We start from the raw sequence: 27,851 nt of genomic DNA, 5'->3' as shown, positions 1-27,851 counted from the left end.
TGAAAACTTTCAACAGTAATGACATAGGCACAAACTGCTTAGTGGGTCATATCTGATGAATTTACAGAATAAGGTGTCAATCACAAACCCTTCGCTTCTGTAACAATCCTGAGTGAACTGAACATTTGTACTAACTCTGAACAATTTTCAGTATAAGTCATCCCTGTGATTTCTCACCTGACAACCTCTGATTTTAAGTACGGTAGATGCCTTGAAGTCAACAGCATTTCAGTGAATTGACTGCAATTGTGTGCTACTGAGATCTACCATTTTACACTGATGTAACTCCAGTAACTGTAGAATTACTCCTGTTTGAGAAAGATACACAGAAAAAAAGAATCAGATCCTTTTGTTAATTTGTTGTCCAGGTGCAAATTGTAAGTCCATTAGGCCTCCAGCTGTGGTCGATATCTGATGTGTCAATAACTGACCAACTATGCAATGCGAAGAAAATTAAATCGTTCCTTGCCCCTGTGACTATCAACTTTTGTTGCCATGAAGCATGATTGGTGATTACTCAGGCTACGTCTACACTGCAGTGCTATTTCACGATACTGGAGGTATCCCAAAATAACTATCCCGTGTCTTAACAGTGCACCCGTTATTTCAAAATATAATGGGCTTGCTAATCCGAAGTCCCTGTAAACCTCATTCCACAAGGAGTAAGGGACAATTCGGAATGGCATGTTATTTTGAAATTTGGTGCTGTCTATTTTGAAATTGACTCGAAATAAGCTACGCAATTTGCATAGCTCAAATTGCGTAGCTTATTTCAAGCTACAGGCACAGTGTAGACGCACTCTCAGGGTATGTCTACACTACCCCCCTAGTTCGAACTAGGGGGGGTAATGTAGTCATACGGAGTTGCAAATGAAGCCCGGGATTTGAATTTCCCGGGCTTCATTTGCATAAAGCCGGCCGGCGCCATTTTTACATTCCGGCTAGTTCGGACTGCGTGCCGTGCGGCTATACGCGGCACGCAGTCCGAACTAGACAGCATTTAAAAATGGCGCCGGCCGGCTTTATGCAAATGAAGCCCGGGAAATTCAAATCCTGGGCTTCATTTGCAACTCCATATGACTACATTACCCCCCCTAGTTCGAACTAGGGGGATAGTGTAGACATACCTTCATAGATCAGAGTGTGGGATAGCAAATACTATTATTCAGGAACATTAGCCTTGGTTGGTTGGCTGAGGGATGGGTGGGGAGGTCTTTGTTCTGCAAGCATTGGGACTCCCTTTGCATTTTGCTTCATTTTTGCTGAGCCAAGTCCTCCAATCTGGAGTCCACCATAAAAAAAGGCAAATCCTGTGACATGCTGAGCACCTCCTTTGAGAGCATTCCACTCCTACGGACTTCAAATTGAGCAGAGGGCATTCAGCACCTCAGAGTCAGCTCCAAGGATTACTCTCCTAGCCTGCATGCTGCAGTACTCCAAAGCCATAGTGTGCTGTCTCTGCGATGCACTGGGATCCTGAGGATCAGGGACTTCACTGTTTATCAGAAAGCCTGAAAATGTCATACTGCATAAAGGGAAATGGCCAACTTGCCCTACTCCTTTTAACCCCCAGCCTCAATACAGGGTTATTCATTGCAGAGACTAGTGGCTGGCAGTAGCATAGCTCATTTTGGCCCATCTACATGTTTGTAGTGGAATCTAGCAGCCTGGTGCACTTTGATCTTCCAGGCTTGGTTCTCCTCTCTTTGAATTCAACAGATTTACTTCTGATTTACACCGGTATAACGGTGGGCGAATGAAGCCCTGTGAGTCTGGCTACAGAGGGCATGGTTCCTGATGCTCTTATCAGAGAAGAAAAGTTTGTGGCCAGAATGAGATACTAATGAAAGGGCTTCCCAGTGAGAGAAGTTTCATATCGGCTTCTTCCATCATCTCCATGGAAACAAGCCAGCAGAGGCCCCTTAAAGAACTGCTTCTTAATCTGCGATTTAGCTGTCGGGAGGTGCAGGACACACTGGCAGTAATTCCATGTGAAAGACAGAACACTAGGGTGACTCATAACACACGAAGACTGGCTACTTGTTGCCATACTGATGGGTTGGGTGGGGGAAATTCATACCATTTGCATTCTTAGCAATAACAGGCCTCTCCTCCTTTCAGGGCAAGAGATAGTCCCTCAGAAAGGACACATCAAACCTGAGCTCTTCCACTGCTGGCATCAATCAGGTTGGCGATGGAGACGTCAATGAGTCTAATCCTTTCATATAGGATCCTTATCCCTTTCACTTAGGGTGAGCTTAGGTCTGCTCTGGAAGGTACTTATTATACTCTTTAATCAAGTCAACCCTCCTTCTGCTTTTTGGCAAACCAAACACACACCTAGGAAGGTTAAGTACATGCAGGATATGGCAAGTGTTTCTAAGCATCCTTCACAACAGCCAAATGCCATGTTCAAGGCATCAAATTCACATGGAAGATAGTTCTATAGCAGTCTGTCATGGAGTACCAGAGTGTTTCACCAGAAAAACTGTGTTTCATTCTAATCTATTATCTGTGCGCTCTCAAACGTCAGGCACATTATAAAAAAATATGCAGTCACAATTGTAATACATTATTTATTAGCAATAGGCATTATATGTGTAACATTAACACCTACAGGCCTCAGACAATATTGGGCCTATTGTGCAAGTCACTGTATAGACACACAGGGTCTGATTTCCTTTTACAAATGCCAGCAGGAAGGAGACTTAAAATAATTTACATCCACTTTAAGATCTTTTACGCAGCCATAGCAAAGCAACGGGGCCTCAGTGTAAATGAGAATCATGTCCATAGTAACAAACTATAAGATAAAGCAGACAGACAAAAAGTGGGAGAAAAGTATTATTATCCCATTTCACAGATGTGGACTGAGGCAAAGGCAGATGAAGCGGCTTATCCAAAGTCATCAGTGACAGGGTGGACCAGGCCCCAAAGCCCCCTGCTGGAGGCTTGTGGCCTTGCCATACCCCTTCCCAGAAAAGGAACCATAGAGAAATTCTCTAATGGTGTTGGCGTGTATGTAGGAGGAAGTGGCCAATTAGGGGCCAGGAAGGCCTTATAAAAGGAGCTGCGGGACCAGAGTTAGCTTAGTGCTGCTGGAGATCTCAAGGAGAGACGACTACAGGTGACTGGCTGGCTGAGGGAGCGGCAGCACCACGGAGAGCTCTGTGTGGGGAGCTATTGTGGACTATATTGAGACTCTGAGGTAAAGCCTTGAGGCGCAAGGTCGAGGGCGCACTCTCCAGGAGGGAAAGTTCTGGAGGCACACGCTGTCCGTGTGGGGAACAGGCTAAAAGGGACACGCACAGGGGGCACCGAGATGGGCCCCTGTTAAAGATGTACCCCGAATGAGGTTGTTTGTGATTCACACCAGGTGTAACTCAGACAGAGGGCTGAGTAGCCGAAAAGCTTTTGGGCAGAAACAGCGCAGGCACACACATTCGGCCAGACAGGGGCACTTGCAGGTTAGTGCCACCCCGTTACAACACCTATGAAATCTATGAGAGTCAGGATTGCAATCCAAAGCTCATGAGCCTTGGTCCAGCACCTTAACCATAAGGATATCCTTCCCCTTCACTAAGTTTTAGAAGTGAGCTTAAATGAGGCTATAGGACTGTTGAAATGCTCTAAAAGTCATAGCTATGTTAATCAATAATACAAAAAGATGGCCAAAAATATGCCCTAAAATGTTTGACAAATGGAGTGGCTATATTTTGCCGTATCAGAAATATGAATAAGAGAATCTAAAAGTGAAAACACAAAATGTAAGCAACAGTGGCTCTAGTTCAAAATGTCAGTCTCCCATCTATGGCACTGCATATTGCCAGGTTCCTCCTTGGTTTATTCCACACAAGACTCAATAAAGAAACATGGATCCTAGAGAGGTAAAAAAATACATGCCTGATTCACTGGTATGTCCCATCTGCATGGCCCTATTCCAGCCATGCAGAGTTGCTGTAAACCTATCTTAACCTGCCAGTTGAATTGGACTTACAGCTCATTTGTATTGGGAGAGCAGTGCAAAGCAGATGGAGCTTACCAGTGTACGTGGCCCTGTACGTTCGTCTCAGAAAGCTAACTCTTGTTTCATCCAGGAATATGAGTATGTATTTTCAGTCTAAAACTTTAAAATACTTCTTTATCTCACAACCTGGCCTCTTCCTCAATAGTGTTGAGGTCCCACCTCATGGTGTGGAGGTAAAGGAGGTTTAAAAAGCCGAAATCTGAAATGGATAAGGACGAAGGAACAAGACAAGCATAAAGAAAATTAGTTAACAGTGCAGAAAAAAAGAAAAAAGCAATAACCATCACTGACTGCAGAACAAAAGAGAGGATATGGGCTTTTATACATATCAAAAGTAGCACTAGGGAGAAAATGGCACATAAATGAAAAAGGAAGGGAGTGTGAAAACAGCGACTTCTTTAATCTGATTGAAATATTCAGCTGTACAAAGTATTTGTTCTACCACCACCCATGTGTCTGTGTGAAAATAAGAAGTATTTTATTGAAAGATAAGGAAAAAGAAAAAATAAGACTATACAGTGAAAACATCATTTGCTGTAGATCGTATTCTTTTAAATAAAATCACACAACAAATATTTAGAGACTGGTCTGAATCAAAATTTTGGATCTCAATAAATGCAAAGTTTTTAAGTGCAGTCAGGAGTTTTAAACTAGATCCAGACTTTATGGCTGGATCTTCCTAACCACAGTCTCTGTGGCAGTTTGTTTCTGGATTCGGCACCTTGCACTTATCTTTACTAGCAAAAGCAATCACTGGTGAAGAAAATAAACATAATTATCTGAGAGCCACAAACTGTCCATTGGAATAATGCTGGAAATGTGTATACTCTGACATTAGGTTAAAATTCTTGAGATTCACCAGTGCCAAACTGAACCTACTGTCCATCAGACAAATTATTTCAACTCAAACAAATCAAAGATTGTCATTTTAAATCTTTATGAATCCCAACTCTCAGAAATGTGGTGGTTTATAAACACCAAACAAGGGCCATTACTTATGTCTCCCTATGACATCCTTTTTTGTTGTGTCTAGAATCCAGAAGCATTAGGGAGTCTGCTACCATAACAAAAAGGTGTCTAATCCTTTCTTGAACCCTGCTAAACTCTTGGCCTCGAAGAGATCATGTGGCAGAGAGTTCCACAATGTAATCACACATGGGGGGGAGTATTTCCTTTTTTAACTTCTAAATGTGTTTAAATAAGGGGTGGACAATAAACCAATGGTAGTTTGCCAGGGTAAGCCCCTGGTGGGTCACCGCTGCTATATTTACCTGCGCCTCTGCAGGTACAGGTGATTGTAGCTCCCATTGGCTGTGGATCACCATTCCAGGCCAATGGGAACTGCAGGAAGAGATGCGCACCAGGACACTACTTCCTGCAGCTCCCACAGACTGGGAATGGTGATGTGCAGTCAAAGGGAAGTGCAGTCACCCAGACCTGCAGAGGCACAGGTTAATATTGTGGTGGAAGCCTACCATGGGTTAACCCTGGGGAACTGTGTCTGGCCACCCCTAGTTTAAATATACCTTTTAGTTAATTGGAAACATCCCTTTCTTCTTCATTTATGACAATAGATTAAAATAAGCATCCTATACTCTTTCCTGTACTCCCTCTCCTATACTCTTTATTTTAGATATCTCTACCATATCCCCTTTTCCTTGTCTCTTTTCCAAACTAACTAGTCCTAGTAAAACCTGTTGGGAAATTCTCACTTGAAATGATTTTCTGGGATAAAAATTAAGTTTCTGTAAAAAAACAAAAGTTTGTGTGAGACGTTTTCAGGAAAGGTGAAATTAAATATTTTGTTCTGGGTCAAGTCAGCCTGAACTGAAATGTTTTGTTTTGATGAACTACCCTCAAAACTTTTCATTTCAAATAAGTTTAACAAAATATTAAACTGCATTTCCCTATCAGCAAAATGCTTTATGGGAGCTGTGGTATGGGCTCCCATTTGTCCCTAAGCACACAGATCCCATAATGCAATGCTCCTGTCTGACTAAGCTGCATGGTGCCTCAGGAAAGATGTAGTCTGATCTGGCTAGAAAGCCTCGTCCAAAGAGGAGTGGGGGGCATTAGACTCCTGATCTTTACAAGTCCTGTGCAGCAATATGCCACAAAGAGAAAATGCAGGTTAGTGACTCGTCACAAACAATGCAAGTCAGTTTAACAAACCAAAACAAAATGTTTCAATTTCAGAAGGTCAAAATTTAATTTATCTCAGAATTGCAAAATGTGCATTTGGGCATTTCTGAATTGATTCTTTTTAAAATTTCCATTCTGTGAACATTTTTAAAATTTTATGCGAACTTATTGAAATGTCAGAATTTCCCATGGGATGAAATTCTCATTTTTTCTCAATTCTAGTTCTGATCCATTTAGTCTTTCTTCAGAGAAAAGCACTTCCATTCCTCAAATCATTTTTGTCATCTGTCTCTGAACCCCCTTTTATTTTAAAAACACTGTGTTCGTAGAGCTGTACTCAATATTTAGGATGAGGGTATATCAGATAGATAGAATTACATTTTCAGTAGTATTTTCTAGTCAACTTAACTTTGCTTTTTTGTTACTTTTCTGTGTACTGAGCAGATACTTTTATTCAACTGTCTATAACCATACTTGGATATTTTTTTTCCTTCGTGGCAAATGTATCACATTCTTCAGCCACTTGTATAGATTAATGCCTTGTATCCCAGTTAATTTCTACTACTGGTGTCTGGCTATATAATAAGGCATCTATGGTTAGATGAGACAGTTCATCAAAAACATCTCTATGAGGTACAGATTTCAAGGTACCCCACAAAACTTTTTTTTAAACAAAGCTTGTGCTACTGTATGAAACAGAACTGCCACAAACTTAAACTTAATTAATATAAATCAGAAGCTAGGAATTATAAAAAAAAAAAAAAAAAAAAAAAGATAAATGAAGCAAAAGGATAAATGGAAAAACATATGTCCAGTAGAAATAAGGACAATACAAGTTTTTTAAAATATATTAAGAAAAAAAGTAGCCTTACAATGGCACTGGTCCTTTCTAGAAGGAAATGGCCGAATTATCAATAATAAGGCAGAAAAGGCAGAAGTGTTCAATAAATATTTCTGTTCCATATTTGCAAAAAAGCCAGATGATGTAATCAGACCACCTGATAACAATGATGCTCTTTGCATTCCAATAGTAACTCATGAGGTTGTGAAACAGCAGCTAATAAAGTCACAACATTTTATATCACCAGGTCTGGATAACTTCCATCCAAGAGTTTTATAAGAGCTGACTGGGGAGCTTACTGGACCATTAATATTGCTTTTCAGTAGGTTTTGGAACACAGAAGATGTTCTAGAAGGAGTTCAGACTAGAGGAAAAAATCTTAAAGGTCTGGATAGAGTGAACTACAGGAAAAGATGTTAGAAAAATTATGTCTATAAGCATGTACAGGGGCACAATATTGCCATATTAGATATTGAAAGAGTATAAGCACTAAAGAGGGAAGCTAAGGCTAAAACTTTAAAAAAAATGTGTGCTTAAAGGGAGGCTTCTACATGCATATTTATACAAATAAGTGATCTGATTTTCTAAAACTCTAAGCACCCACCTACCCCTATAAATGTTAATGAAATAACCCCATCATAAAACTGAAGTAACAGACTGGTGAACTGGTATGAGAGAGCATTTTCTTTTTCCTTTCCAGAGAACTTCATTGCTGCACAAATGGTTATTTGTGGCTTGGCTTTCTCTCTCTTGCATTACAACCTATTTTCAGTTCATGTTTCCAAAGTAGAATCTTTACACACTGTGCCAGTCACGATCTCCAACAGCCGTGCACCCACATGCAGTCACGCACAGATTTCATCAATCAGATCCTCCACCGGAGCAATTCGGTTGACTTTGACTCAGCTACCCTGACTCACACCAGCTGAAGATTTGGCCCATCTATAAACACACATACCGTTGTCTGAATACACTATTCATCAAACAGGAGGAGTGCCCATATTCATAGATGGTGTTTTCACATATCCTGGCAATTACAAGCTGAACTAAATGAACCTACAAGCTCCATTCATATTTACAAATTCTCACTGGCACTGCAGAGGTTCATAAACACTTTCCCATCATTGAAGGAAATCTTTGCTCCAGTCCTGACTTACACACACAGAAAAAAACATTCAAATCCTATCTAGAGCCTACTATGTTCTATCCTGCAATCACAGAGTACCTCTGCATGTATTTTATGATGGGTCTGTTTTGGGACCGGCTCTGTTCAATATCTTCATCAACGATTTAGATATTGATATAGAAAGTACGCTTATTAAGTTTGCAGATGATACCAAGCTGGGAGGGGTTGCGACTAATCTGCAGGATAAGGTCATAATTCAAAATTACCTGGACAAATTGGAGAAATGGTCTGAGGTAAATAGGATGAAGTTTAATAAAGACATATGCAAAGTGCTCCACTTAGGAAGGAACAATCAGTTTCATACATACAGAATGGGACGCGACTGTCTGGGAAGGAGTACAGCAGAAAGGGATCTAGGGGTTATAGTGGACCACAAGTTGAATATGAGTCAGCAGTGTGATGCTGTTGCAAAGAAAGCAAACATGATTCTGGGAGGCATTAACAGGTGTGTTGTGATCAAGACACGAGAAGTCATTCTTCCACTCTACTCTGCGCTGGTTAGGCCTCAATTAGAGTATTGTGTTCAGTTCTGGGCACCGCATGTCAAGAAAGATGTGGAGAAATTGGAGAGGGTCCAGAGAAGAGCAACGAGAATGATTAAAGGTCTAGAGAACATGACCTATGAGGGAAGGCTGAAGGAATTAGGTTTGTTTAGTTTAGAAAAGAGAAGATTGAGGGGGGACATGATAGCAGTTTTCAGATATCTAAAAGGGTGTCATAAGGAGGAGGGAGAAAACTTGTTCATCTTGGTCTCTGGGGATAGAACAAGAAGCAATGGGCTTAAACTGCAGCAAGGGAGGTTTAGGTTGGACATTAGGAAAAAGTTCCTAACTGTCAGGATAGTCAAACACTGGAATAAATTGCCCAGGGAGGTTGTGGAATCCCCATCTGTGGAGATATTTAAGAGTAGGTTAGATAAATGTCTATCAGAGATGGTCTAGACAGTATTTGGTCCTGCCATGAGGGCAGGGGACTAGACTCGATGACCTCTCGAGGTCCCTTCCAGTCCTAGTATTCTATGATTCTATGATTCTATTCACAAATCCCCACAGACAATCAAACTTTGCATGTGCCTCTTCAGTCATATCTGAAGTCACATGCACATACATACACCCCCCGAGCCTTCTATTTAGCCTGATTTTCCACGGGTATACCAGCTCTCTGACAACTGGGTGATGCTGGCATAAAATTGATGCTTCTTCGGAGTGAAGAACCAACCCTAAATGTCCCAGACCCGTAGCAGTCGAGATTGAGTAGGAAAGTTTGTGCTTGCATAGCTCCACATCTATGGATGATAGAAACTTCGAAAAACAGTTTTTATGTTATGGCTGTCATCCAACCCTAAACATCAAGGCATGTGTTAAGAAAAGAAGTGGCTTGACTTTCAAAGTTATGAATGTTTAAATCTGGCATATGCTCCAAGGGGCTTAATTCAGAAACTCTGCATTTGTATAACTCCCAAAATACGGACACCAGAAACATCAAACCATCTCATTTTGTAGATCTCACCAAACCTTAAACTGCAACAAGGTTTGTCTGAAAATAATGGGTCTGACCACACTACAGAGTTTATCGTGGCTCAGCTGTGCCAATGTCACTGCATTGCTGTATTGCTGTCTAAAGCGAAGGGAGAGAGTTCTCTTGTCGACTTAATTGCTCCAGCCCCAGTGAGCAGTGGTAGAAGCTCTTCAGACAACACAGTGCTGTCCGCAGTGGTATTTAGGTTGGAGTGTGAGTAAACCACATAACGTACACGGCTCTAAGCTGGAGTGTGTACATAGCCAATCAGTTGGGCAGTGTTAAAGTTATGAAAGTGAAACAATACGAAGGACCTAATATTGTGTCCATTGAAGTCAAAGTATTATATGCGATTGACTTACAGGGTGCTGGCTAGGGCACATTGAGGACCCATGCTATTTCACACACGGGAACAGAAATGTTCTACATACATGGACAACTGTCCATTTTCAAACATTCCTAACTAGGCTATTTCACAACCAATGTTTTTAAACTGTGAAAAGCACATGCTGTACATGGAGAACTATGCTCAAGACAGACATCGAGGTTCTAGTTTAGCTATTTTTGCACCATCATTTCTCCCCAAAAAGTCATTTTACTTTTGACAATGAGAAACGTACTTTTGTTCCATAACTCAAAGACATAATAGTGCACAAAGATTTCATAAGCATTCATTTAGGGAGACAGACCAACCATGACAATTTTCAGATAAAAAAGGTAAATGTGTAGGAATTGCATGAGTATTTCAAAACAGTATTATAAGAGGAACACCCTTCCCAACTTAACTATAGCACAGATCCCAATTGGCCCACGATTGCTTACTACAGACAGTACCGCGGAATCTCCCTCCCCATGAGTTTCTGCTCTCGTAGCTAGGTTTTGAGTTTAAAACAAGGTTTCTATCCTTCATAGTTAGGAAAAAAAAGTCAGAATGTGAATTGAGAAAACTAGTGTAATGTTTACTTCCTAAGACTACAGACACCCTGCAACATTAGTTCTGAGAGAAATGGATTGTCCCACTTATCTCAGTGGAGAGTTAACTCTGCAATCTAAAGATGACAATTTCAGTGCAACATAGTTAACCATTTCACTGTTGATCATTTTAGCAGACACAGATCATATATTTATCTCATGATCCCTAATTGCCTTCCATACTTTCCCAGGTGCCAACCCCGCTACTCAGCTGCCAAAACCTACTGCTTGCCCCCTGACAAATTCTATGATTTGTAGATTGCATGGCCACAAGCATCCACTGTGATCATCTACTCTGAGCTCCTCTATAGCACAGACCATGGAACATCCCCCAAATAATTCCTAGAGTGGATCTCTTAGAGAAACATCCTGCCTTGATTTTAAAACGGTCAATGGTGAAGAATCCACCACAATCCTTGGTATATTGTTCCAATGGTTATTTACTTTCACTATTAACAATTTACACCATATCTCTAGACAATGCAGTTATGTGTTATAAATACAAAAATATGGGGCATAATGAAAAACTGAAAACTATAAGAAAGTGCAAAATAAAGGAAATGTAATATCAAAATAATTCTCACAGTGGCTTCAATACTCACTGAATTATTCATTTGTAGGTTTAATTCAATAATTTTTAATGTAAAAGAAGGTGCCACAAAAAATGTCCTGACTGCCAAAGAAATGAGGAGCCTGTGTCACAGAGTTTCAAACCAGCAAGCTGCAACTACAATGAATTGACGGTAGGCCTGATCCAGAGCCCATTGACAGAAAGATTCCCAGTGACACCAGTCACGTACAACACACTACCTGTGCCAGTGATGATTTACTACAGGAAATATACAATTTGTGGACACCCAGATGTTCCATCCCAGACACTGCAGCAGATTACTCTTCCCGACAATGCGGCACCTGACAAAACAGCAGGAAGGCAAAATATAGTCAAGTATTGGAGCATATTTCAGAGCTGTTGCTTCAAGGTGCGCACCAATAGCCAACTAAGGTGCCCCTTACTGGGACCTGAATTAAATTAAAGAGGCATATTCAATAAAATAATAATTAACTTAGTTCTTGAAACTGGATACTTTGGACCTCTTCTTGCTCTTTCCATCCTCCAGCTACCCTGTCAGCTATGGTTTGTAGCCCCAAGCCAATTCAACCCTTCCTGTCTAATCGTGTCAAGTGGCCAACGGTCTGTGCTGACCTGATAGAATGAAGCAGCCATCCCTCGCCTCACAGTGGTCAAATAACAGGTTCAAAATGTTACTGCTCCTCTTTTCTCACTGTCTTTCCACTTTTCCTCTGCCCACCCTCCTGGTAGCCTTCAATTTCCTCCTGGATAGTCAGTCAGTTTGAAGTGAAAAGCATCCCAGCCTTTTCCGTAGGGCGGCTGAGCCCCACCACCCGGCTGCAGGGGGAGGCAGTCATTTCCCTTCCAAGTCTCATTGTGAACTTCCACAGTGGTGCTTCAAAGGGAATCTGTTACTTTCCCTCCCAGCCCATCTGCAGGGCTCAGCAGGGTGTGAGAAGCAGCTGGATTACTTTTCAGGGAAGGTTCCTGTGGAAGACTGGAGGGTGAGCAGGAAACAAAGAAAAAGGAAGGTAAGGGGAGGAAAACAAGAAGAAAGCAGAGGTTCAGTAAAGGTGCAGAAGGACTGGGAGAGGAGGGGGACTAGGGATATGTGAAGGATTTATAGGCCTTGGCTTCTTTTACTCCTAAAGACTGTAATATTTACCCAGAAGACAATCCCTTTAGCATGAGCTCTGTGTACTCTGTAGCCCAAAAGAACCACATTTTACTGAAACAGACCCATACATTTCACGTAACATTAATCCATCCCCTGCCATGCACTAACCTCCATTCCCATCTCCCCACCACCACACAAAGCTTTTATTTGTAAATACTCATGAATGTGGAACGTGCTGATAAGTGGAGGATTTATCTCTGGTACTCACCTAGTAATGGGGGGGAGGTTTCACAATTCACAAGGTATTGCTCTCAAAACACTCCTTTGAAGTAGAACTGTGCTATTGCCCCATGGTATTTGACAGATGGTGATCTGGGGCAGTGAGACAGAGCAAGACACAAATCTACAAAGAAACTTAGATGCCTAAAACTCAGATTCAGACCCCACAGTGAGCCACAAAAAATCATTGCTTAGCTGCCACCAAGCTCTATAGGTGCCCAAGCTCACTTGTCACCCACATTTTTGCTGTAACAATCCCCTAGATGCCTGACTTCCTGCGTCTGGGCATGCACACAGCTGCCTCAGGTAGGCATCAGGATAGCCTGCTCCCACCTAAAGCCCAGCACATTCCACGAACTGGAGGAAGACAGGCATGTCCCCACCTATTTCATTTGCACAGCCTGATCCAGCAGGTATGCTCAGAGCATGCCCAACAACTCCACGTGAAACAGCTGAAAGAAAAGTTGGCCCCCTTTAAAATATTTAGCCCTGAGCTTATGCTACCATGTGGGAAACTCCGCTTCAACTCCCCACTCCACTTTATGCACGAAGGGATCTGAACTGGGGTTTCCCACCTCTCTCATGAGTGCTCCAACCACTGCGGTATAGAGCCAGACTCCCATTGGTTCATTTAATGTATTTCATTATGTATTTAAAGTGGAACAGATTCAACAAGAGAGTGGGAAAGACCCACATCAGAACACCCCAGGGTCCAGTGGTTCGGGCTTGACTTCAGAAGAGATTTTTTACCTCAGGTTAACTAATTGCCAGTTTACTCAAACACCAGTAAAGGCCAAGACATTAGGGATCTGCCTAGAGCAGGGGTAGTCAATGGGCAGATTGCAGGACAAATCTGGACTGCCAAACACTTTTGAATGGACAGTGAAATCTTTTTTATTTACTTATTATGGTTGTTTCTTATTATTTTCCCTGGAGTCTGGACCTTAACTGTACTTTGGCAAAGCTATTCGGAGCTTGACAAAATATAATTTATTACCCCTGGTCTTGAGTAACCTACAAACATTTGTATCAACTTTCCAAACTAGCCTTTGCAAAAACATTAGCTACTCTGAGGTAAGTAAATGAAGTGAAGACAAGCTCTTGGAGCACATTTGTGAGTGAAAGACTTACACAGTCTCCTCCCTTTCCCTGCAGGACAAAAAGTAGCACAGCTCTCCACTTCCCCCGTGGGGCTACATCCTGTAAAGCACTTCCCCGCCGCATGAAGGAATATGACAACTTTCCCTTCATCCCTGGGAAACTAAAGCATTGCCCTCCTCCATGTAACAAGGTGCACAGTACTGCTCTCTGCATAGCACTCCCTTCCCCCGCAGCGTAACATGGTGCTCTGTGCTCCTTCTCTCCATACAGGGTCATGTTGCTCCCATTACGCCATGCACCTAAACAAATTAGATTACTACTTGCTCAGCTGAGCGTGCGAAAAGGAGCGTGTATGCCAGGCAGCGCCAAGAGGCAGCTGCTTCTGCAACTGAGCGATGAGTTTGTTTTGTCATTTTTTCAGCCTCCTCCCTCACCACGGAACTTCTACAAATCAGAATTCAAAACCACCATGAGCCAAAACTGCATTAGGAGCTATTCCAACCCAAGTTCACTCTCACCCACAAAGATGAGAGCGTGACCGATCCTGGCAAGGGGGACTAGGGAGGAAAAGAGTTTTTGCCACCAGTTCCTTATCCTCCTTCACACCAAGGCAGTGCCAGTACTGAGGGGAGCCGAGGGACAGATGTCATTCCAAGGGGGGAGAGACTGGGTTATGGTTGCATATTTTATCCCCATTATCCTGTAGGACTGTGTGGATATAGCCATAGGAGCTGGCTGCACCACCCTCCTAAGGGAAAGTGGAGTTTGTGCATCCCCCGTATGCCACAAAGCTCCGGGAAATAGACTTTTTGAGATAAATCATTCCCCTCTCAGGGAGTAATTCCACACTGTCCTCATGGGGAGTCTGTTGCAGATTAGCACAAACTGACCCCTGAGGGGCTGTGAGAAAATATTGCCCAGCTGGGAGTCAATGTGTTGAAACTCATGTTCAGAACTAAAATCCACCTGCCCTGATGTGACATCACTTGCATACATCAGTCTTATAAAAGGCTTCTCTCTCATGGGACTCTTATTGGACACCAGATCTCCAGGTGCTATAACTTGGTTGATATCAATGGAGCTATGCTGATTTACACCAGCTCAGAGTCTGGCCTGTTATGTACAGACATGGTTCCCACTAGCTTAGTTGAACTGAAGCTATAAGACTTATCCTGAGAAAACTAATTTCCACGTTGCAAAGAGTGATACGAACCACCCCCTATGAGGATGTAGGGAAATAACAGATCATGGCTGAATTAAATGTAATAATACCAACCCAAATGTTCAAAGCTCATGGCTCAGACTCCAGAAATATCATGATAGTGCCCCCAACATCCTGATATTTTTTTAAAACATTTAATCGTGTTTTTGGCCTGTCTGCTCATCCCCAGAGTGAGGGTAACAACATGGTGATGCCAGCTCCCCCACATTTGCAGTGGTATGCCACTGCTGCGCGAGCTCTATCTGGAGGATCTGACTGGGCTCAGGGTGCCATCGAGCGAGGCTCAAAAAAAACAGCCAGGGAGAGACAGTCCTTGCTCTGAAGAGATGACACCTTTGTGCAAGGCAGAGCGGTCAGTTTGTGACGTGGGGCCTAGGACTGGGCCTCATCTCTCATAGGGGCTACCAAACGCCCATTGGCTGTGAACAGCTGTTAATCCCTGCGGAGCAGGGCTGGATTCAGTGATCAACTCCATAGCTGGTTAGCAATGCGCTGTGGCATCCAGTGCTCCCCAGTGCTAATGTCCAGCTAGAGAAGGGGACTTGCTTTCTGTAAAGAAATGGATTAAATCAAGTTCTGATCTTTGTGGAGCTTCCACAGGCAGGGCCTTCCCTGCTCGGGGTGTAATATAGGCAACCTCCCACGGAGGGCGCTCACTCCCACACACCTTGAATCTGTTGCTGCCTGTTCTTAAAGGGACAGCTCCCATCAACCAAGTACAAATAATAGAAATGCAACAGCAACACAATTAGGGGAACAGCCCAATCCACCTCTAAATACACCGTTTCATGATATAAAATGATTCTAACAATCACCACAAGATCCCAGCACTAACTTGCACACGTATCTTCAGATACACAGCTCGGGCCTTCTCTGCTATGGGAATCAATGACGAGTGGGGGCAGCAGGCAAAAAGCAGGCACTAGCCTTGGTGCAGACCAGCCAATCCAGGGACATACAAGACGCACACACTGCTGTGTTGCTAGACAACAATGGAATGCCAGGCATCAAGATTTTCGGTTTCTGTTCCTGTGTCTGGGAACAGATTAAGGTCTAGACTGAGGTTACAGGCAACACAGCCAAATGTACCCAATCCCTATTTAGGTTATCAGTTAGGATTAAACCAGGAATCTCTGCATGAATCTCTACTGCTTAACCTAGAGAGTGAGCTTACTTAGGATGCCTACAGTAACAGACTGAGTAATCTGCATATGCCACCTAGCTAGAGGGTGACACAGAGCAGATAATCTGTGGCAAAGGCAGGTGACTCAGTTCTGTTATGTTAGAGCCCCCGGTTCTCCTGCTAGCTCTACTTCTACATATTACTAATTATCTCATCTATGAAATACGTGACCCATACTGACACCTTGGGGTCTGAGGCCCTGGTCTAGAATGAGAGCTTGTGAGTGGCACAGAAATGCTAACAGAACAGCTAAGATGAGAACTCTATGCTGGTAATTCTGAACACCGGCCATGGCTCTAAAGAGCATTGTGTCCCCAGGATCACGTGGCGGCTGTTTCTACACCACCCTAACACACACCTGCACAAGGAGCTAACTTGGTGGGAGTTGGCAATGCTCATGTTTGACAGCTGCTATGTCCTCTTCTCTGACCTCAGACAGATTCATTCTTGCCCTGCGCGCGTCCATTCAAACACTGCTCCAAAGATAAGCTTCTTGTCTTGTCACTTTGACTGTCAACCCTCTCTATGCCCCCCATGACGACATCAAACAACACCTACTTGTCTTCTCTTTCAAGTCCAGTCCCACCTAGCCCCACCGCACCTACCATCCCTTAACATGCTACTGAGATGTCAGCTCCCACCTCCCATTGGCTCATGATGTCCGTCTGCATCATCCACTTGTTAAATTTTTGAACATGGAAGAAATTCTCCCATAATCTTCTGCAAAGTGACCTGGTTAGCCACATTCCAAGCTCTCCTTTGCTGTGCCGCCTACAACTAGGTAACTTCTGGGTGTTGGTGTGCTGTGACTGCTCATGCTGACCAGTATCATCTCAAGGCCAGAGGTGCTGAACAATTAGTTTTAGTGAGTCTGCTGAGAGCCACTGAACCAAGCTATAAACCCCGTATATGATGGAAATGACACCAAACCAGGAAGTGCTGTGAGCACCCCCTCCAGAGAATTGTAAACACCATGCAAACACTTAGAGCAGTGTTTCTTAAACTTTTTAAGACTGAGGAACACCAAACAATATTTTTTGTATCAGGAACACCAAAGATTTTTTGTTGAGCAAAAAAAAAGGGTCGGGGGAGGAAAGTTATCCAGAAAGGTCGGGGGAAAGTTATTGGGGAAAAAAATGGTCGCCTGCCCCTTTAAAGGCAGCCATTTTGAATTCTGTTGTTCTCCGCAGCACACCTCCGACTGCCTCACTGCATACTGGTATGCCGCAGAACACAGTTTAACACTGACTTAGAGGGACCTTGTATGACAGTTTCACCTTCATAGCAACAGTGGCATAGTGCTCGTCTGCAAAGAAACTAGTGCATAGTATAAAGGAAGCTTTCTCTAGCAGTGCTTTGAGCCATGGAGCAGTGCCACACAACTTTCATATGGCTGAGGCTCTGGCCCGCTATTTTTAAGGTTATATTACATATCTTTGGCAGTGTCACTGCTATTTCATATTGTATTTCCTTCACAAACCTCAGATTGTTCATGCACTACTGGCGACCACTACATTGTTCATGTATCTTCCTGACATTTGCCTGTATACTCATCCATACTACCCAGTCTTTTGTTGCAAAGGTACGGGGAAGCACTTTAAAAAAGTACCGAAACATGAAAAATTTGAAGCAATAAAGACTGTACAGCCCAACAATGAACGAGGCTTTCATATTTTATAAAGAGGTATGGTCTAATACAACTTTGTTTCCATAAAAAAATTCAAACCACCCAACGTTGTACCTGCATTTTCATAGCTAATACAACATACTGACACTTTTCTCCTCCCCATTCTTTCCCCAGAGGTGGTTCCACTCCCTTGGTAAACAGGGAACTGTAGGTGCCCATTCTGCAAGCTGAAATGTGGGCTAGATTGTTTGCCGTTCTAAGGCGAATAGTAGATTTTTGTGAGGAGGAAGCAAAGCAGCACAGGGGGTAGGAAAGAAGGACAACCAGACATGAAACAGGAGGCATGTAAAAAAGGAAAAGGAGCCAAAAGGAGCCAAAATCCAGTAAGGAAAGGAAAGGGGTTATAGTTCCTATAGTTCTGAAGATGCCCAAACTATTGAAAACTTTAACGAGAGTCAGGAGCATATAAAACCAAATCTCAAGGAATGGAAGTCTCTGAGGGCTTAATTCTCCCCTGCCCTGCACTATGTGTAGTCATGTACAGCCATGTAAATTGATCCTGAGCCTGAGCCTGAGCCTGAGCCTGAGCCTGAGCCTGAGCCTGAGCCTGAGCCTGATCCTGAGCCGTCTCTTAGGCTATGTCTAAGACTACAGGGGTATCCCAAAAAAACTCTGCTGTGTCCAGGGAATGCGTCTGCTCTTCTGCTTTTTTTTTTTTTGTGGACAAGCAGACATGCTCTTTTGGAAGCCCTGTCTTCCTCCTCCCACAAGGAAGAAGGGCTCTTCTGAAAGAGGAGGTTTTTCCAAAATTTGGCCCAGTGTAGATGGTCCAAATTTCAGAAAAGCCTCTTCCAACAAAATTATCGGAAAAAGGTACGCAAATTGCGGAGCACAATTTGGGTACCTTTTTCCGATAAAGCTCTGTAGTGTAGACATAGCCTCATTTACCACAATTTTATACCAGCATAACTACTGATTTCGGTAGCATTTCTCTTCATTCCCACTGGTATCAGTGGATAAACTTGATTAGTGTTTTGTCCTCCCTTTGCACAGGGGTAAATGACTTTACAAGGAGAATGAAGAATCAGGCTCTGTGTTCTCCATATCAGGTTGGGTTCTGGTGGCATCTCTTAGAGGATCTTGGAGGGGACCTGGCCAGATGGCAGACAGGCAAAATCTAGGGCTTGTCTTCAAGAAGTTGAAAGCAGAAGTTGTAATCAAGACAGTAATAATAACAATAGTTAATAACAATACCTAGGAAGTAAAGGTTTCTGGGTGCTTATATGGAAAAGCAATGTAGAAAATGAATGAGAGCATGAAATATTCGTTCTTGCTTGTTGTGCTGGCTCCAGGATATTATAGAGAGGAGGTGGATGAGGTAATATTTTTAATTGGACCAGTTTTGGTGAGTGAAAGAGACACAAAGCTCTAGCTGCATCTGATGATGAGATTGGAGGGTTGTTTGAAGATCAGAAGAGAGGATTTGGGACAAATTTCTTTCAGGATGTACTGACAGTCCCTACTTAAAAGAATAAATGGACACAAATCCGATATTTGGAATGGAAATATACAAAAACCTGTAGGAGAACACTTCAGTCTCCCTGGACACACAGTAGCAGATTTAAAGGTAGCCATTCTGCAGCAAAAAAAACCTTCAAGACCAGACTTCAAAGAGAAACTGCTGAGCTACAGTTCATCTGCAAATTTGACACCATCAGTTTAGGATTAAACAAAGACTGTGAATAGCTAGCCAAGTACAAAAGCAGTTTCTCCTCTCTTGGTGTTCACACCTCCACATCAGCCGTTAGAAGTGGGCCTCACCCTCCCTGACTGAACTAACCATGTTATCTCTAGCCTTATTCTGGCCTGCATATTTATACCTGCCGCTGGAAATTTCCACTACATGCATCTGATGAAGTGGGTCTTTGCCCATGAAAGCTTATGCTCCAATACATCTGTTAGTCTATAAGGTGCTACAGGACTCCTTGTCGCTTTTGCAAATCCAGACTAACATGGCTACCCCTCTGATACTTTCAGGATGTGGTCCCCTTCTAGTATAGGTTATAATCAGGAGTGAAAATAAAAGGGAAGACTAAACCAGTGCCCTCGCCACTGGCATCTTTGGTGGGTACCACATCCTGAAGTATCTTCAGAAATTCCCTCTTTTGGCCTTCAAACAACCCCTCAAACACTCCAAACTCATCATTAGAAGCAAGTTCCCTACAGACCACAGACCAGGACACACGAAGCCAAAGTGGCACCTCACCCTGCTAGAATGACAGAGGCAAAACCTGCAGACATAGCTTTGCTACTAAAATGTCAACACCCCCCCACATGGGTCTGCCTACCATAACATGTGGTTCTCCTCACCAAGTGCACCAAATGCTCCAGCAACCATGTGGGTGAAACCAGGCATTCACTTACAGCTTCACAAACAGAAAAATCATAACACAAAACCATACTATTATCTGTGGGTGAACACTTTTCACAAAATAATCACGCCTTGTCTGGCCTCTGAGTCTTCATCCTCAAAGGAACCCTACATAACACCTTCCAAAAATGAACATGGGAGCTTAATTTCGTAACTTTGCTATATATTAAAAATCATCAAAGGCCCGGTGATGCCTTAAAGACTAACAAATGTATTTGGACATAAGCTTTCATGGGCTGGAACCCACTTCACCAGAGGTAGGAATCTGACACATTTCAGATGCCCATGTTTCCCCTTCATGCATCTGGTTAAATGGATTCCTGCCCACGAAAGCTTATGTCCAAATAAATCTGTTAGCCTTTAAGATGCCACAGAACTCCTGATTGTTTTTTTGCTGAAAAAGACTAAAGGTTTGTCTACACTTGCAGCCTATTTCGGAATAGGACTGCAAATGTAGGCATTTGGAATTGCAAATCAAGTCTGGGATTTAAATATCCTGATCTTGATTTGCATCTTCCCAGCTGGGCGCCATTTTTTGAAATTTACAAGCCTGGAATAACTGCCCGCCTCTACATGCGGCAGTGAAACGGGCATTTGAAATAAAGCCCTATTTTAAACTACCTGTTATTCCTCCTGCAATGAGGTTTAACAGGTAGTTTGAAATAGGGTTTTATTTCGAATGCCCGTTTCACTGCTGCGTTTAGACACAGGCAGTTATTCCAGGCTTGTAAATTTCAAAAATGGCACCCGGCCAGAATGATGCAAATCAAGCATGGGATATTTAAATCTCGGGCTTGATATGCAATTCCGAATGTCTACATTTGCAGCCCTATTCCAAAATAGGCTGCAAGTGTAGACATACCCTAACATGGCTACCTCTCTGAAACTAAAATTCAGAGTCTTAATAAAGACATTGGATTTATGGCATATTACAACAATCTGAAACCCACTAGCCCCTTTGGTCCTCAAATCCTCTCCCCACTGCCTGCTGAAGTATTTTGGTTGCTACACAGACAAAAGGGAAAGGACTTCTCCCTTCCCCGGGCCATAGACCTGTTCTGTTGCTATTATTCCAGCATAAAGGCATGCAACTTCTTTTGCACCTCATCTGCTGTTTGGGAGAGCAGGAGCGCTACTCTATACTAGGGATGTCAACATGTAGATGACAAGAGGATTAACCAGTAAATCTGGGCTTATCAGTTAATCTTGTCGCCAACACGCACTCCCCCCAACCTTGCCCTCTGATACAGGGCAGGCAGCACTGTGGAGCTGGTGCTGAGGGGAACCAGCTTTTAAGCTGGCTCCCCCCAGCCCTGGCTTCTGCCTGTTCCCGTCCCCCACTGCCTCTGTAGGAGGCAGCAAAGGGGGGGAGGTAGGCGGGGCCACAGAGCTGGCACGCATGGGAAGCCTGATTAAAAGCTGGCTCCCCATGAACACCAGATCTTCCTGACCCCCCGCCACTCCCACATTGCTGCCTCTGATAGAGAGGCAGCAGCGAAGAGAGTGAAGGGGGCAGGCAGGAGCCAATAGGCACACAGAGGCAGCAGGGAGAGGCAGGAACCAATTCTGGGGGGAGCCAGCTTAAAAGCCAGTTCTCCCAGCACCAGCTCCACAGTGCCACTGCCCCCACCCCCGCAGCAGCACGGGGGCAGAGGGCGCAAGGGAGGCTGCTGAGAAGGGGGTCTGAACTCCCTGCGGATAAAGGCTGCTCCAGTGGAGCAGGTGCAGCAGGCAGAGCCGGTCTGCACAGGAAGCTGGTTTTTAAACTGGCTCCCTTCACAGACCAGCTCCCGCCTGCCATCCCACGCTGTTGCCTCTGATAGAAAGGTAGCAGCATGGGGTGGCAGGGGGCTCCCCAGGAGTGGGGCTGGGAGTGCACTGGCTGCCGGCCCCACTCCTGCGGACTATCGAATAGTCATGTAACTGCTAACATTTCATGCGGTTACATGACTATTCAATGACACACTATCTAATATCCCAACTGTATCCCATCTGCCCATTTGTCATAGGCATAGGCCTTTGAAAGAGCTTTTCTATTGCTGACTGAATGAGCATAAAGTGAATAAGAAGTGCTTGCTACTTCCTGGACATATCTCTGCACGGCAGCTTTCCCTTTGCCTCTGTTTGGCTGACAGTCTGTGCCTGTGAAGAGACACAGGGTGGGAAGGTAGCATGGCTAGCACACTCTGTGCTCCAAATTTCCACAGGACCGTTGCTAAAGGAGATCAGCTAGACAGTCAAGGAGCTGGAATCAAAGAGTCATAACAGGCTGCCTGGCAGTCTTCCATCAGCCCTCTGTTGTACCAACCTGGAACTCAGCACAGCAGGGAATCTGACCTGAAAAGCTCCTAAGATGGGGATCATTCTTATTCCATTGCATGTGTCATTAAAGCTCCTTAGATCTAATCACTGAGGGTATGTCTACACTACCCTCCTATTTCGAAGTAGGAGGGTAATGTAGGCATACCGCACTTGCAAATGAAGCCTGGGATTTGAATTTCCCGGGCTTCATTTGCATAAGCCGGGCGCCGCCATTTTTAAATCCCGGCTAGTTCGAACCCCGTGCCGTGTGTAGCCGTGCGGCACGGGGTTCGAACCAGCGGGGATTTAAAAATGGCGGCGCCCGGCTTATGCAAATGAAGCCCGGGAAATTCAAATCCCGGGCTTCATTTGCAAGTGCGGTATGCCTACATTACCCTCCTACTTCGAAATAGGAGGGTAGTGTAGACATACCCTGAGATCCATCATGAAGTCCATAATGATGGACTGTATTGGTCATGCCTGCATAGCACAGACATCCACACGGTACTGAATAATTTCCAACATGCCAGGCCTGGGTTCCGTGTAAAACCTGCGAGACGTGCTCTGGCAGCTGGTGTGATCTTTGGCTTTCCCAAAGTCTTGCTCTTGGATTCTGAGAGACTGAACAGCCTTTTCCCACCTGTTCTCCTCCTGCCCCCCAGGACTGCTGTGAAGATGGGTCTGAAGGCAGCTGCCTGGCTCCTCTCTGGCCCTCCTGCAGTCTCTGAACAGAGCTTGTGGCAGCACAGAGCATCAGCAACTGCCTGGCATGAGGCTGTAACTTCAGGAGAGGGGAGAAACAATGGAGGGGCACAGGATAGGGTCAGAGGCTGAAGTCAGTGGGATGGGACTGAAGAGGACAGGGAAATACAGTCACTGCAGATAGATGGAGGGCAGCAAATGGGGAGAAGGGGCAGAATGGGGAAAACTCTCTCACTTGTCCCATCTAATCCCAGCATTCCCACCCCAGATTCCCTCTCCACTCTGAAAAACTTCCCACTGACTGCCCCTCAGACCCCTCAACCTGCCCCACCTCCTAGCGTTCACCCTCTCACCTGCCCCCACCCACGTTCACTCCAATAACTCCCTGGTTCCACTTTGCCCAAGCCATCCTACTTTTAAGAGGTACAGGGAATAAACTTTTGTCCCTCCCCCCAGTCCTGTTTCCACTACCGGAGCCCTGTTTTTACAATCATTGATGAGAGACATCACAAGTTGCTGCAGAAAATGTGAGCCCCAACAAATAATGAACTGAGAACCGGCAAGCAAAAGGGAGGCTGGGTACCAGGTCCTAATGAAGAAGTGGTCCAATATACCAGCATTTTGTCTTGGCTCTTTTTCTCCCTGCCATTCTGCTCCAGGTAAGAAAGCAGCAACAAAATGAAACAGTCCGTTTTAGACCTGATCAAAAAAATTAGACGGAACACTTTTAGGTCAGAAAATACAATTTGATCAAAATCCAAACATTTCACACAAGTACGGTTGCTTTCAGTTAAATTTTTTATATGAAAAAGGGGAAATGAACCATTTGGATTTTCATGTTTCCTTTTGCTATAGTGTCAAGATGTTTGCTTTTTTCTTTATTTTATTGTTTTTATGCATGTGGTTTCAACTATTTATATTATGTTGTAATAATGTGTCCATGATATTGAAATGAAACAACCAACGTTATCAAAATGAAACATTTACATGGTTCTGAGTCAAAAGTTTTAAGAATTTTTATTCTTTGGGACATTTCAAAGTGTCGGCTTTTTGTTTTGACGTGAAAACAATGTGCAGACTGTCAGGATTTCCCATGCCACGGGAATGCCAGTTTCTGAGCAATGGTACTTAAGATCTCTGAAGGGGCAGATTCTCCATTCCTCTCTTCCTGTGTCAAGCAGAGGAATGGATGGAAAACAAAGGTGGCCTTAATTCACCTTTCTATTCCTTTATGTTAGGCTGTCCAGATATGGAAGGGGCCCTCAGAATAAGTCTAAGTAGCCTCAGTGCTCCTTATGTTCTGGCTGTGATAATCTTATATGGGCTGTCTGCCACTTGGAAAAGAAGGCACACACTGTCTTTTTTCCTGTCCCTTCATCCTGTTCTGGAGCCTGGGATAGTATTATTCTGGCAGCTTTACTCATTTCCCACTTTTATGCCACTGGAGAGGTCTTTGGATGTGGTAGAGCAACTGAGAATTGAGCCTTTTGTCAGTTCTGCTTTGCTGCTCCACTGATGCTTGCGGCAGAGCCGTGAAGTGGGGGCAGCAAGGTCAGAGATTGGAATGATTCATTTCAGTGCAAAGGAAAACAAAATAGCTCTTGCTCACTGTCCAATGTGACACTCATTTCTCATTTACAACACTCATGGAACAGGCTGCTGGCAACATTCCAACCCTTCCCCTGGTTAAGGACCTTGTCTTCTGGTGTTTCAGCAGTTACAAGAAAGGAAAGTATGAACCGGTGTGCACCCTGTTCTGGTCTCTGTTCGGATATGGGAAGAGATTGTGCTTGACCAGTTTCCAGACGCACATTGTAAATATTTGTAAAAGTTGTGCTCTGAAGAACTGATTGTCCAAATGGCATCAAGGGGGTCCCCTGTTCACTGTCTCTCCATCATTTCGGGATCAAATCTGCTCAATTTACAAGTAAAAAGATGTTTTCAATTGCCAGCCCTGCAAACTCAGTCTGGGATCTGAGAGTCAAGCTAGGCTCTTTCTAAGACATGCATCCTCAACAATAAATATTCTGCCATTAGAACTTAGACACTAATTGGGTTGATGGAAAAGAATCTGGGTACCTCTTTTTTAATTGCAGCTCTCATTGACTTTAAAACAATCAAGAGTGGTCCCTTAACTTGTAAATTAAAACTGCTTTCATTTTGAGTTAAATAAGATGCATAGGAATGGCAATATGGCTGAGATCAGTAGTTTATATAGTCTATTAATGGCCTGTACGCAGTGCTTCACAATACAAGAAACCCCGTGGAACACATCTGCACAGAAAGAAACACACAGCTAACAGCAGTAAAAAGTAGGAAAGTGTACAGTATTGTAATTAGTGAAGTGGGCAGAAATTACTCAGAAGAAAAGGAAGAGACTTTGAGTAATAATATGACAGTCACATTTCAGAGTAGAATGAAATTATAATTTGACACTGTTTAAAGCTTTTCTTAAGTTGTGTGGTTATAACCTGCAAGCAGCAGCTACGTTCTCTAAAGAATCCTTCTTAAGCATTGTACATGCTATACTCACATAAGTGAACAAAATTGTACATGGTGCTAAAACATCACAGCTTGGTTCTATTAGAGCAGAACAGACCTTACCAGCAAAATGGTCAGCTTCCAGAAAAACTGTATTGCAGCTGACAATACGCATTATCCTAAGACAACCGTGTAATATTATCTGTAAGAGTGCCATTTAATGATTCCTTTTCACACAGAACAAGCTGCAAAGACAAGCAGTTCATTGTATACATCTCAAAATGTGTTCCAAAAATTGGCGTTTCCAATGCCATTGCTCTACAAAGTTTCTAAAGCAATTAACTCAACTCATTAATACTCCTACTATGCAACAGGCAGGCACGAGCCAGTTGAAAGCCATGTCTGTAGTGATCTCCTGCCCTGCTCCCTTATTTCTGTGCGGCGGGTGGAGGGGGAGGTTAACATGAGATTTTAAAGGAACTGAAAATATCTCATAGCACTGACTTTGCAGCATGCTGTGAGTAATTTACAGCTGCCAAAACTATCTAAATCAACTCCCATAAGGGATTCTTCTTTCTTCGAACTATGCATGTTAGAAAACAAAGATGGCCAACTGCCATCCTCCTCCTCCTCAGAGCAGATTCCTGCAGCTGGAACAGTCTCAGTAGAGGTTACATTATGGATTCCTATCCCGCCGACATGCAAAGTTTAAAAATGCTAAACAAGCAACTAGACACAGCACAACAATGACGTCACCTTTTTCTTTTATTTACCAAAACCAGGAAGGGAACTCAGAAAACGTAAGAGGTAGCCTCTGCGGTCTAAATTCTCAGAACTGTGTTGTTTGTTTATTCTGCAGTAATTTATATGTACAGTTGCCATGACTGTATGCACAGTCACAGGAGAACTGCAGATTGCTGAATAAATATTTGAACTGGCCATTTGCATGTGCAGCTGTCATGACTGCTTGCAATTAAAATTAATGTTTTTATCATAAAAAATGTCATACAAAAACCTATGCATGTAATGCAACTGAATTATGAACATATATTTTTGCCCATAATTATTGGATCAAGAAACGTAGGTCTGGAAGATACCTCAAGAGACCATCTAGTCCTTCCCCCTGTGCTGGAGCAGAACCAAATATACCTAGCCCATAGCTGACCAACCTGTTTAGAGAAATGTTCTGGGGATTGGGATTCCACAACCTCCCTTGAAAGCCTATTCCAGAGCTTAACCATTCATATAGCTAGAAAAATGTTCCTAATGTCTGACCTAAATCTCCTTTGCTTCAGATTAAGTCCATTACTTCTTGTCTACCTACAGTGGACAGAAAAAAACAATTCATCACAATCATCTTTAAAATATCCCTCAACGTATTTGAAGACTGGTATCCCCCAATTCCCAGGCTTCTTTTATCAAGAATAACATGCCCCGTTTTGTAATCTTCCACCTAAATCAGGTTTTTAAACCTTTTATCATTTTTGTTGCTCTCCTCTGAACTCTCTCCAATTTGTCCACAGCTTTCCTAAAGTGTACCACACAGGACGTCAGCTGAGGCCTCACCAGTGCTGAGTAGAGCAGGATATTTACGTCCCATGTCTTACATACAAGACTTCTGTTAGGAAACCCCAGAAGGAAGGGTATGAGCTTTTTGACATCTGCATCACACTGTTGACCCATATTTGATTTGCAATCCACTGTAATACTCGGATCTTTTACAGCAGTACACCCACCCCATTATTCTCCATGTTGTACTTGTGCATTTGATTTTTCTTGCTTAATTGAAGTGCTGTGAACTTAACTTTATTGAATTTCATTCTGATGAATTTAGCGCAATTTTCCAGTTTTGTTCTGAATTCTAATCCTGTGCTCCAAAGTGCTCGAAAATTTCACAAGCACATTCTTCTTCTTATACAAGTCATTAATGAAAATATTGAATACTACTGGACCCAGAATTGACCCCTGCGGGGACAGATGCCTTCCCAATCTGGCAATGTCTACACTGATGGAGTTTTTGCAGAAAAAGATATGCAAATTACGAACCGCAATGTGCATATCCTTTTCCAATTCTTTTTTCCGAAGAGGATTTTCCAACATTTGGCCCATCTACCCTCAGCCAAATGTCGGGGGAAAACCTTTTTTCAGAA

General features: G+C 43.3%; 1 protein-coding gene across 2 annotated transcripts in view; it reads right to left on the bottom strand.

The window, feature by feature from the left end:
- TBX15 (T-box transcription factor 15) overlaps nt 1-27,851 on the bottom strand; it is a 128,826-nt gene that overhangs the window by 51,560 nt on the left and 49,415 nt on the right. Inside the window, exon 1 of one of the 2 annotated variants that reach the window (XM_075904815.1) lies at nt 178-764. The exons of the other annotated variant lie outside the window; for it this stretch is intronic. The gene's annotated coding sequence lies outside the window, so the exon portion shown is untranslated. Of the gene's footprint in view, nt 1-177; nt 765-27,851 lie in introns of those variants that run through there. 2 annotated transcript variants of the gene reach the window in all.

Source organism: Pelodiscus sinensis, chromosome 1, assembly GCF_049634645.1.
Source record: "Pelodiscus sinensis isolate JC-2024 chromosome 1, ASM4963464v1, whole genome shotgun sequence".
Classification (NCBI taxonomy): Eukaryota; Metazoa; Chordata; order Testudines; family Trionychidae; genus Pelodiscus; species Pelodiscus sinensis.
Note: the sequence above shows the minus strand (reverse complement) of the source record. Positions and strands in the feature narration are given on the sequence as shown.